We start from the raw sequence: 12637 nt of genomic DNA, 5'->3' as shown, positions 1-12637 counted from the left end.
ACTTAAAAGGAGGAGGTAACTGATTTGACTTCTGAGCCAGCCTGCCTCAAGATAACAACACAATTTGCCTTAGTTACTTCTAATAAAATCATTTCCAAGTGCGTTATTGGTATTAATGATATAAAATTGTATTAAGACTGCTTTCTCTTTTAGTAATAGGACTAATCCATTTGGTGTAATTTTTAATAGCCTTATAAGAAAGATAATTAATCATTTCTCGGCCTTTTGGCTAAGATCAAGTGTAGTATCTGTTCTTATCAGCTTAATATCTGATACATCCTCTATCTGAGGACAATATAGTAAAAGGAGTTTTGGAGCTTGGAGTTGGAATAGGAACTTGCTCCATCCACTCCACGCATCAACCTGGTATTGCAGTACCTCTAGGAATGGTGCACCCCCCCTCAGTGGAATTTAAAAAAGAAAGAAAGAAAGAAAGAAAGAAAGAAAGAAAGAAAGAAAGAAAGAAAGAAAGAAAGAAAATTAATGATGGGGTGAGATAAATTGATTGAAGGAACTGGGAAGGAATTTTTCAATGATTACTTGTTAAAAATGCCTTGTGAGTGGTACTTAGATCAGAATGTTAACGTATATAAATAAAGGTGTGCGGATGTTAAAAAAAAAAAAAAAAAAAAAAGAAATTTTCAGGTCAAACCTAAACACCATGCTTAAAGTTAAAGGTTTTAAAACTGTTTAAAAACTTTAAGAAAAAAAAAAAAACAACCTAATTTTCAAGGTAAAATATGTTGGGATAGCTTGCTTAAGCTTTATCAAATTTAAGTCATAGGTAAAACATAAAATTGTTTTATGTTAATAAAAATTTCTATGGTACATAAAATTAATAGCTATAAAGTTTAAGCCAAAATCATTGGTTGTCAAGTAATGTTTCTTGTTTCAAAAAAATTAGCAAGAGTTATATTAATATTTACCTAGCTGTTTTGGCTCAGAAAAGACCAGATTCTACTCTATTGTATGTAAAGTAACTGTCTCAATTATGGCACCATGATAACATTTCGTTAGATTTGGTTAACTTACATTCAAAAATTCTGGCTATACAGAACAGTCATCTTGATTTTGATGTTACTAAGGCTGCCAATGATTTATTTACTACAATTAAGTCTGTGTTGCCTGGTTGGGACTCTCTAAGTTCCTGGATAGGCAGCTTTACAGCTGTGGGAGTTTGCCTTCTGCTTCTCTTATGCCTACTGCCTCTTTTCTTCAAGTGTCTAATAAAGTCTATTGTAAATGTTCACACAGAGGTCCAAGCTATACACTATAAGACACACAGCTCTCTATTGGGCCCTCTGTGTCTGTGTTGTGCTCGTGTGTCTATGTATTGCTCTCATTTAAACCCTGCAAAGGCTTCTTTCTAGACATATGTAACATAATGACAACCTTCACCTGGTGCCTGTTGCTACTGCTACATCTTCCAGCCACTTGGCCCTCCACATCCCCATTTGCCTGGCGATTCTATCTCACAGAAAACTGGACCACCTATGATCAGTCACAACAATTTGGACACATTTTGGCTACTGCTGACTGTCTGCCCACAAGCTGTGCCAAGCTTATTTTATTAAATTTTACAGACTTTAAACATCACCCAAATAAGGTTGCTCCCATTCTGTGCTTCCTCTTTGATCAGAAACACGACAAATGCAAAACTCATTATATTGAGGATAGCGTCGGATGTCCTTGGCACTGCTGTACCATTTGGAGTGCCTTTGTCCCTGCCGAAGGTCAAATCCTGGGCACCGGATGGTCTGGCCATAAATTCTGGCGCACTGACAGTGAGTATTCCCTCATCATCTGGGACCCCTGGGACTCACGCTGGACCTCCATGGTCCAAGGGGCCATGTATATGAACAAAATTCAAAACTGGCCCTCTAGCAAGATCTATATTTTGCGCAGCTATGTCCAAGTTTAGTCCAAGGTATACTCTAACATACTACAAGCTGAAAAAGAACTCTCCGCACAGTTATCCTCTGCCTCCCACCCCTTCTCTTGGCTAAGCTTGCTCAGAGAAGGCCTAATGGTTGCTGAAATGACAATAATTGGTAACCACTCTGCTTGTTTTCTATGTACTGCCCTCGCCCCCCCCCCCTTACAGCTATTCCTTATCTTGCTCCCCTTAATCTTTCCTCTACTACAAGGCATCCCATTAACCCCATCCCAGAAGCTCCATTATTTTCTGACTTTCTTCATGACAAATTCCCCTTTTGCTATGGAGGCAACTCTTCCCTCTGCAATAAGACTCTCTCCCTTAATTCTTCCACACTCTATGCCCCTGAAAGCTTCTTCTTCTGTGTAACAAAACCCTCTACAAAAATATCTCCAGATCCCTCTCTAACCAACTTTGCCTTCCAGTAACCTTGGTGCCACAATTGACACTTCAGACTCCTGCCAAACTTCTGGAACCAGACTTCCATCCTGCTGATCATCAGAAGAGAGCTGTCTTCCTCCCCCTTGTGGTGGGCATCTCCCTGGCAACCTCCGTAGTGGCTGCCAGCCTTGCCGGAGGAGCCCTAGGCCATTCCCTGGTCTCTACAGCACAATTGTCCCAACAATTCCAATTAGCCATAGAAGCTTCTGTTGAGTCCCTCTCCTCCTTGCAAAGGCAGATAACATCAGTCGCCCAAGTAGCTTCACAAAATTGGAGAGCACTAGATATGCTCACTGCAGAAAAGGGAGGCACTTGCCTCTTTCTGGGAGAGGAATGCTGCTATTATGTTACTGAGTCAGGTCTGATAGAAACCCAAGTTTAAAAAAAACAAAAAAACAAAAAAACATGAGATCAGCCTAGATCTCCAAAAAGAAAAATTTTCATCAGCTGCCAATGATTGGTGAAAGTCCTCCCTATTCCCCCTTCTCATGCCCTTAGTCGGACCCCTAATTATCCTCATTCTCATATTCATGTAGGACCAGTGTTTTTTTTTTTTTTTTTATCAACAAGCTCGTTCATTTCATCTGATGACAGATTGACAATATCATTTCCAAGCCCATACAAATCCACTATCATCGATTGGACCTGATTGATCAGGGCCTTGATGTGCCAGATGACTCCCTTTCCTCTCCTGGTTGCCATCAGTACCAGGACCTCTACTTATCTTAATCCTCTCACCCACAATAAGACCTGCTTTTATAATTAAAATCATGTCTTTTGTACCTTAATGGATTAAAGCCATTAAGATGTAGCCTTTACAGGTCCATTACCACAGACTGGACTTGGCGGATCGAGGTGTTGCCACTGAAGACCTACCACCTGCAGCTGTTACTCTCCCTTGGTCTTACATTCTGTACTTATTTACTATACTTCTGTCCTCTACAACTCTGCTATCACTGTGGTCTACCTGTTTTGGCCAAATAGGTACCCCTCCTTTAGGAGCTGTATAGGATTCAGACCTATCCATATCAGCTCACAATAAAGTGAGTGTGATATGGGCACCAACATGGGTGCGAGGCAAAGCACCACAAGGGAAGGTCCCTTTCTTACCACTTCTGAATTCCCTGAGAGAAAAACCTGACTTATATGGAAGTTGGTACCATAACTGTTATCACTAAGGCCATGCCTCACTCTCAGGCCACATAGGCCCTGCCTTCCCTCCCCAAAAGTTACCAAGGGCCAAAGATTGTGGGAAAAAGACATCCCCATGGGCGGAGTTGGGTCCCTACTCCCCCAGTTGGCTAATGCCCACCGCTGCAAAGCAGGCCTCCCCCTCTTTTTGTATAAAAGCAGGGAGGAGATGTTGGGAGCTATGAACCAAACCTTGGCCATGCTAACAGAGACTGCCATATAGCAAGTTGAGTTTCTACTTCCTCACCTAATATTCAAATACCAGAAACAATGGGATTGTACACCTGGCTAAATACTCCCCCATGCTGATGAAGAAACAAAGGCATTGTAGGCCACCGCTGTATAGTGGGCCTCCCCCTCTTTTGTGTAAAAGAAGGGAGGAAATGTCGGGAGCCAGAGAGCAAAAGCCTCTCCATTTTGCCTGGGCCTGCTCATAAGCTGACTCATTACTCAGAAACTGGTCCATCCAGCTTTCTGTTAGATACTTCTGGAATGTTGGTCAGCAGACTGCTTACAGAATCTTATCTTTTGCAAAAGGCTAGTTTATGGTCAGGATGTGAAGCCTGGTGCAGTCAGGATGTTAAGCCATTGAGGCAAGATTAGATGAACACCTACTTACATCTCCTCTAGGTTTCCTGACAATTCCAAAGCCCTAAATCACGCCAGCCAGCTTATTCCCCCACTTTTCTTCTCCTATATAACCACTGTGTAAAAAATAAAGACTCTGAGGCCCTGACAAACATCTAGCATGGTCTCCTTCTTGTGTCTGTTTGCCTTCTCTCATTCAGGTTAATTTCCCCTTGCATCCTTGTTCAACTCCCCGCTGGCCGGAACAAGCATCTGTCTGTCTGTCTGTCTGTCTGTCTATCTATCTATCTATCTATCTATCTATCTATCTATCTATCTATATGTATGTATGTATGTAAATATATAAGATATCTGAGAATGTGCCAAAGGTTCCTATAAACTTTACAGATAAAGATAACATTATCTTAAAAGGACCCCTAGATGATGTAAATTAGGCTAAAGAACAGTTTCAGCTCATTGTAAGGACCTCATGAGAGATTGGATTATGCTGAGATAAATAGTGACTGTAAATTTCACAAGTACCTAATAGAAAATAGTAATGATAACATAAGCAGAACTTCACAAAATCATCAAGTTTCTATCATGATCTCCCCTGAAACTGAAAAGAATAATTTGATCAGTATTGAGGGTGAATCTATGGATGTCCAAAAGGCCAAAAAACAACTTCTGGAACTTGCTGTACATTCTTCACATGAGCACATCAAATACAACTTTCAGAACCTAATTTTGGGGAGGTAACATGAAAGACTTCATGAAATATGTAAGACATTTCCAGATGCTATCATCAGCTCCAAGGATAAAACTGATGTCGTCCAACTGGTAGAGCCTAAACCTGAGTGAGAAAATGTAAACAGTATTTGGAGAAAATGTTGAAAGACATTGAAGAAAACAAGTATTTTTTTTTTTTTATTCATCACTGCATCTGCCTTGAAAAGACTTCTAAAAAGGATAATTAGAACAAAGAGGTTCAAATATCAAATTAATCTCTGAGATAAGCAACACCAGTATTCATTTTCCATCAGAGAGCAAAAGATTTTGTGATTACTGGATATCCAGAAAATTGTGAAATACCTCATGAGCACATTCCTTCTATTCACAAAGATATTGATGACACTACAGAAGAGGAAATTTATATCCCTTCTAGTCTACACAAATCAAAAATGAATGTCAAAATGTCTTTGATTACCCCAGTCATGTATGAAAGTGGCAAATTCGGTATATATTTTCCAAGAAGCAACACTGACATTGAAAAAGTTATTACCAAAGGCCCTGTAGAAACTGTGGAAAAGGCCAAGAGAAAGCTTCTTTACCTAGTAGAAGAAGAAAAAGCAAAGAGTTACTCCATGTCTGTTCATGTCAAATCACAGTCTCATCAGTTCCTCCTGAATAAAAATGGTAGCAATGTTCCCACAGTCTGTGAGAAGACAGGGGCACACATTGTTTTGCCTTCCACTACAGATGAGGATCAAGAATTGCTAAAGGTCATAGGAAGAGAGGAGGCTGTTAAAAATGTGAAAAGGGAGCTTGACTTTTTATTGAAAGACTTAAAGAATGTAGAAGACAGCATAGTGATAAATTGCAAGTTCCACTGTTACGTTGTCTCGAGAAAGAACCAGTTATTACGAGAAATGAATGAGGAGTATGGAGGCTTGGTCATTGCCTTTTCATACATAGGACAACAAATTGCAAAAATAACAATAAAAGGGGCAAAGCCTTATGTTCAAGCAGCAAAACAAAAAACAAAAACAAAAAAAAAAAAACAACAAAAAACACATTCAGGATCTGTTTAAGCCATTTGGTTCCAAAGTTTCAATGAAATATACCCCCAAAAGTACCATTTTTTTCATTATGGGCTCAATATGTTCACCCATCTACCAGATTACTTCATATTATAAAGTACACATAAAATTCCTAGATTGACAGAAAACAGTTCTAAATATAGGTCTAAGTATTAAGGGAAAGAAAAAGAAGGCTGGCAAAATAACAGGAAAGGATTCATCTCTAGTTTCCCACGTAATTATGACACACACACACACACACACACACATGTATGTATGTATATGTATATATATCAGGCCACATGGACAATTGCAAACCAGCCATGAAAGCCCTTGAGTCTCTAATTCCAGTTATTGATTATATACACGTGCCCTCTACTCATCATCCTTACATCATGGGGCCCAAAGGAGATGGATTACTCAGGCTAAGAAAGGTACTTAGAGTTCATATTCAATTGTCACAACCTGAAATAAATAGTGATGTCATATCCATTATGGGTCTTGCTGTTAATGTGGAATAGGCCAAGATTAAATTACAAAAACAAGTCAAGGATCTGAAAATGGAAATAGAGGACTGAGAGCTAAAAAATTTCAAACTAGTATTTACTGTAGATTCTAGGCACTATTACAAGATCACTAGCTTTAAAGGCTTACTTTTTGCTAAGACTTTCAAACCACATGGCATTACTATACGTTTTCCAAAGAAAGCATCTCATCATACACAAGACAAAATCTTCACTACTGCATATAAAGAGAAGACTCTAGCTGCTCGAGACACAATATTTAGAGTGGTGCATGAGATTGGAAACAGAGTTTCTAAGCAAGTCTCATTAAACCACCATGTCTGTTGCAAAACTCCTGGCTTTCAAGAAAAAGCTATCTAAAAAATCATGAATCAATTCCAAGTAGACAACTTTCTCCTCCAATAGGATACTATAATTCCAGCATAACAGTGACTGGACTCCCTGATAAGTGAGGAAAGCAATTGACCACAACACTAATCTTCAGAAGAGGTACCTGTCAGCTTCTGGAGAAAATGTATCTCAGAGAGGTCATAGCAAGAGTGCCTTCATTGGCAACATAGTCATAGTGGATCTAAGACTTCTGTAGAAAAGTGTGTTGCTTGTAATGCAAAACTGGCCCCAACATTTCCAGATGGGCATAACTGTGATTACTTTTCCAGGCTGAAACTGAGAATCTCATAATATTCACACTTGCAGACAGAAAAATTACAAGCACTAAACAGAATTTGTTCCAAACTACTTACCTGAATATGCTGTCAAAATTATTCCTAAGCCAATGTTGTGGTTACAACATTGACACAATTCTGACACATGTGCCCCACTAATACCTTGTTGCATTCAGGTTCACAGTTTGTGGGAAAAAGAGACTAATTTTGGCTTACAAGCTTTGGGGGAAGCTCCATGATGGCAGGGAAAATGATGGCTTGAACAAATGGTGGACATAACCTCCTGGCCCACATAAGTGGACAACAGGAACAAGAGAGTGTGCCAAACAATGGCAAGGGGAAAACTGGCTATAACATTCATAAGTCTGCCCCCAACTACACACTGAATTCTGGAAGCATTACTTCCAAAATCTCCATTAGGTGGGAAACTAGCATTCAAAATACCTAAGTTTATGGGGGACACTTGAATCAAACCACCCCATACCTTTTGACTAGGCTCTCCAAAATATGTCAGTAAAAGGGAGCTGCTTAATCATTTGCACCTGCATTAATTACCACCTTCTCATTTTCATTCACTACTTATTCCTGACATTTTTTTTCACAAACCACAATTTCCACTGTTTTAAATACTCTCTAATAAATAATCACTTAGATACCACATGCTTACTCAATTTCATTGTCTACTCAGTCTAGTCTAACTTTCATTATTGGAACTTTAACACTATGGCAATAACCTACATTTGTGTTATTACTGACAGACACAAAATCTCTGTGTTTCACAAAAATTCAATCTGATTGTATCATTTTTCTTCTTTCTTCAAGTCTCATTTGCATGCATCCTATTTCCCCTTTGAAGAGGGTAAGCAAGAAGCTTTCTTATCAGGCCTATCTTGGTGTAGATATAGAAATTAAAAATTTTGGCAATGTATGAAGGAACAGAAGTGGTGATGGAGAGCTTGCACACAGAAAATGATTTGATAGCAATAGTTAAGACTACTACCAGTGCTACATCGTATCACCTTATTTTTAGTGCTTTTCAGTGTCACCTATTAGTTAGGGCCTTGGGATTTCCAGGATTATTTTTTCACTTCCCAGACACCTCCTAAGAAATTTTTTGGGAAATTTTAAAACAAAGAAAATAATATACTCTCATTTTTTTCTAGTGATCTAGTATGTCTGGTGAATTTTAAAGTAATGGTGCCATGCATTTAAAAATATTATGTTTAATTATTTATTTTAGGGAGGTAGGGAAAGAGCAAGATGATTGATAAATAGATAGATAGATATGATAGATAGATAGACAGACAGACACACAGACAGACAGATAGATATATAGATAGACCGACAGACACACAGACAGACAGTGAGGGAGGGAAGGAGTGAGGATGTGCACACCAGGGCCTTTAGCCACTAGCAACAAACTCGAGACACTGTGCCACCTCCTGCATCTAGCTTACATGGGCACTAGGTAATCGAAACTGTGTTCTGAGGCTTTGTACGCAACTGTTTTAATTGTTAAACTGTTACACCATCTCCCATTTTTGTCTCAAGTTTTACTAACACCTGAATATAGGGTACATTAGAACCACAAATGAGAGTAGCAAGCCTGGCTATGGTTAACAAAGCATGAAGCTGAGGCTGAGGGTGGAGCATCTGTGGATAATGTCCCAACATGACTGTCCTTCCCCAGATGGTGTGTCATGCTGTCCATCCTTACAGAAGGGGGAGTTGTATGAACCTTGCTAGGGGCAGTAAAGCATACAGTTAAGTCTGACACAACAGTAGGTATAATGCCTGTGAAGGAAATTCAGGATGGTAGTTTTACTCTAAATGTATGGGATAGCAAGCCTGCTTGACAAGTGGGGTCTACTATCTGAATATGGGAATACTCTAAAAATGGCTAAATGTCTAAAGCAGATATTGAGGCCCATGAGTGCTGAACGTAAAAGACTAGGTTGTTGGACCAAGTAGCCACATAAATGGCTTGGTCATTTGTCGGGAGCCATTCTGGCTGGACTTGTATCCATAGCTCTGGGCTTCTGGCAGCAAGACATTAGCAAAACTATAGTAGCCTTCCTACAAGTAAGATTGTGTATCTGCAGTGTCAGGAAGCCTTCTGGCAGCAAGGCATTAGTAAAACTATAGTAGCCTACCTGTAAGCAAGATTAGGTATCTTCATCCATTTGGCTGGTCCTTTGTACTGAGAAATGATTGAAATGCAAAAACTCTGTAACAGGAAGGTTTTTTGATAGGAACTTGTAAAGCTCATAAAATCTTTGTTCATGGAAAAACTGTTTGTAAAAAAGATATAAAAAGGAATGCTGTGAAATAAACCATGTCTTCAGTCCTGGCTTCAGCCCTGGACTGGAGTCCATTCTTACACTCTTTCTTCTGCCTTTCCTTAATCCTCACTCCCCATCAGGCTGGAACCCTTTCAGCCGGCAGGCTCCAGCAAGTGGCGCCCAAACATGTGGCCTGAAGACGGGGATACAGTGAAGGACACCGCTGGATTGAAAAGGAGCGCGCCCGGAAAAAGAAAAAAGGGAGCGGTGAGTAATAATAAGTAAGAGTAATAATAAGTAAAAAATGGGACAAGGTAGTAGTCACATGCTTTTTGTACATATGCTGAAAAATATGTTACGTACCCGGGGAACTAAAGTTAGTCTGCAGCAACTTAGTAACTTTTTGGAATTTATAGAAAAAGTCTGTCCTTGGTTCCCAGAAGGAGGAACTATTGATTTAAAAATCTGGCAAAGGGTAGGGACTGAGCTTCAAGATTATTATAATACCCACGGGCCAAGTAAGGTACCAGTGGAAACTTTTAACTTGTGGGCTTTAGTTAGAGATAGTTTAGATCCTAGACATGAAAGAGATAAAGTTAGATCAGGTACAATTAAAGACAAAGGACTGCTTCCCAGCGTGAACTTAGAAAATAAAATTAAGCCTTCCATTTCACCTGAGGAACCAGAGTCCAAATCTAAGTTATTATTTAGAAGAGAAGAATGTTGCCTTGATCATTCAGATTCAGATAAGGAAGTAAAAGTAGAGGAGGAGGTGACAGAAGGTCACCAAGAGGAAGACTTCCTATCTTTTTTAACTTTTACCAAATCTGAGGATGAACAGAAAGAAAAATATTTAGAGGAGATACAACGTTTGCAAAGTATGGTTAAATCGCTGTCTTTACAAGTACAGCAACTTCAGGGACAGCGTATTCCAGGAAATACAGGCACTCCCAATCCTTCTGCTGTAACAAAACCTCCCACTATTGCGGTAGTGTCAAAACCTGAGGGTGAATTTCATCCTGTATCTTTGATTCGGCCTTCTGTCTCACCTCTGCAAGCCACTCTTGCAGGAGCAGCACAAAGAGGAGAAGATATACAGGGACTTAATGTATATCTTGTTGTTGAACAAAAAGATAATCAAGGGGATAAATAAGATCTCATAGCCCTATATCTTTTGAGCAGTTGAAGGAATTAAAAGTAGCTTGTGTGCAATATGGCCCTACAGCTCCTTTCACGCTTACTATTGTGGGGTTCCCCAGAGGGGTCCCTGCTCAGGGCTGTCTACACGACCCCAAGAACACTCATGCAGGATGCTCTCAATGCAAACTGCACGAGGTTTATTGAATCCGATGCATGGGGCTCAACACAGATTCCTCTCGCAGGAGGGGTGAAGAGCCCCTAGCAATGGGTTTGGTCAGCTTATATAGGCTAAAACCACAGGTATGCAGAGTCATAGGGGCTTTTCAGCCGTGGGTCCCTCTGATTGGGTGGGGCCCAAGGGGTGGGCTCGTGTCTGGGGACTTCAGATATGTGTTGACCGTTGATTGGTTGTGTCCAGGTGGGGAATTATCTTAATGAGGAACTAGGAGTTGTTTGTTCAGCTCGAGTCCCAGGAATTTAGGCATTGTGTAAGGCGTACAAAAGGTCAGGTTCCTCGTGGTGTGCTTTTTACAAAATGGAGGCAGTTGCAAAATGGCGGTTCTGTGATTCAGTGCAGCAGCAAGCAAGCCATATTACAGAAGCTTAAAAAGGCAGGTTAGCAGGGCAAATAGAAAACAGGGCAGCAGAAATAGGGCAACTTTTATCCTTTCATTTCCCCCTTTTCTTTGTCATAATTCCAATCATGGAATTTCAGTTTCTGCAAGAGACTGGTACTGTTGTTTAAGTATCATGACTTGGACGGTGCTGATCCTTTCTCTAATAAAGGTAACTAATCTATTTATTATGCATGGACCAAAGGTGAAGAGGAGAATTAAGATGATAAGTGGCCCTAGCAAGGTGGAGATTAAAGTAGTCATCCAGGGGGACCTGGTGAACCAAGATTCATACCAAGACTGGTTCTGTTGTCTCTCCCGTTTGCATTGTTCTAGGCTTTCTCATACTTTCTGCAAGCTGTTTTCTACTAATCCAGTCTTGTCTGCATAGAAACAGCACTCTTCTTTTAGAGCTGCACAGAGTCCCCCCTGTTGTAAAAATAATAAATCTAGGCCTCTTCTATTCTGTAATACAACCTCTGAAAGTGAAGAAACCAAGTCCTTTAGATTCTGCATTCCTGACTGTAACTCTTGTAGATCTTTGTCTATTGCTAAGCTGAGCTGAGTGTACTGTTGGTTGGAGGTGACAAGGGAAGATATGCCGGTGCCTGCTCCTGCAGTGCCCAACCCCATTATTAAGGCTAATGTAAGGGTAGTTATAGGCTCTCTCTTATTCCTAGAAGGGGTGGAAGGGCCAGAATTCCAGATTCTTTGAAAATCATCAGAATTTCTTATAGCAAGTCTGGGCAGCAAGTTGATAAGCACACAATAGTCCTTTTTCTCTAGAAAAGTTGTTTTTTCTATATAGGTAGTTAACCCTGTGGAGCAAGCGAGGTAGGCGTCTGAGGGGGCTGAAACATATTTGTAATTTTGGGAGTCTATGCTGAGAGTCTGATTACAGATCTCCTGGAGGGAGGTAGGAGGCAACATACGAGGGCCTACCAGACAGAGTCCTGCTCCAGAGACAAAACTCATAGTGAGTCCCTGAGTGCCAGGTGGGGGCCACCAGTGTAGGCCAGAGGTCTCATTGGTAAACGTTACATTTCCTGAGGCGGCTAGCCCTTCATAGAAGGGGGGGCTGGAAGAGTAACAAATCCAACATTCCTTTAGAGTATGGTTGACAGAATTAAAGATCTGAATAGAGGAATTGATCAGAGTTAGGATGAGATTGGCAGAGGAGGGGGACCTTGGGGTAACCGTGGGTCTGAAAAAGGCGGAGGCAGCTGCAGTCGGGGAAGTAGAGGGGAGTGATTGCTGGGGTGGCTTAGGTTGAGCTGGGGATTGTGGGTTATGGAGTACAGGGTTGGGGCCTATACTGGCTTTTTGGGAATCTGGGAGGGTTTTGATCAGCTTAATCTTAAAAGTTAGGCCGGGGTCCTTCCCTGACACGTATAAGCGAAGGCCCCACTCAAATCCTCTAAGTACCCAATCCTTGGTTTTTGCATGTTCAGTGAAAGAGATAGATATCGGGTTACACC

The 12637-nt window shown here is 40.6% G+C and overlaps 1 non-coding gene across 1 annotated transcript; it reads left to right on the top strand.

Annotated features, from left to right (window-relative positions):
- The first annotated feature begins 209 nt into the window (after nucleotides 1-209).
- Nucleotides 210-400, top strand: LOC123457016. The gene has a single exon (XR_006634859.1). It is a non-coding gene; the product is annotated as a U2 spliceosomal RNA (small nuclear RNA).
- Nucleotides 401-12637: the final 12237 nt, after the last annotated feature.

The sequence above is a fragment of the Jaculus jaculus genome, chromosome X (assembly GCF_020740685.1).
Source record: "Jaculus jaculus isolate mJacJac1 chromosome X, mJacJac1.mat.Y.cur, whole genome shotgun sequence".
Lineage (NCBI taxonomy): Eukaryota > Metazoa > Chordata > Mammalia > Rodentia > Dipodidae > Jaculus > Jaculus jaculus.
The sequence above is the reverse complement of the archived record's forward strand: the minus strand, read 5'-3'. Positions and strand labels throughout refer to the sequence as shown.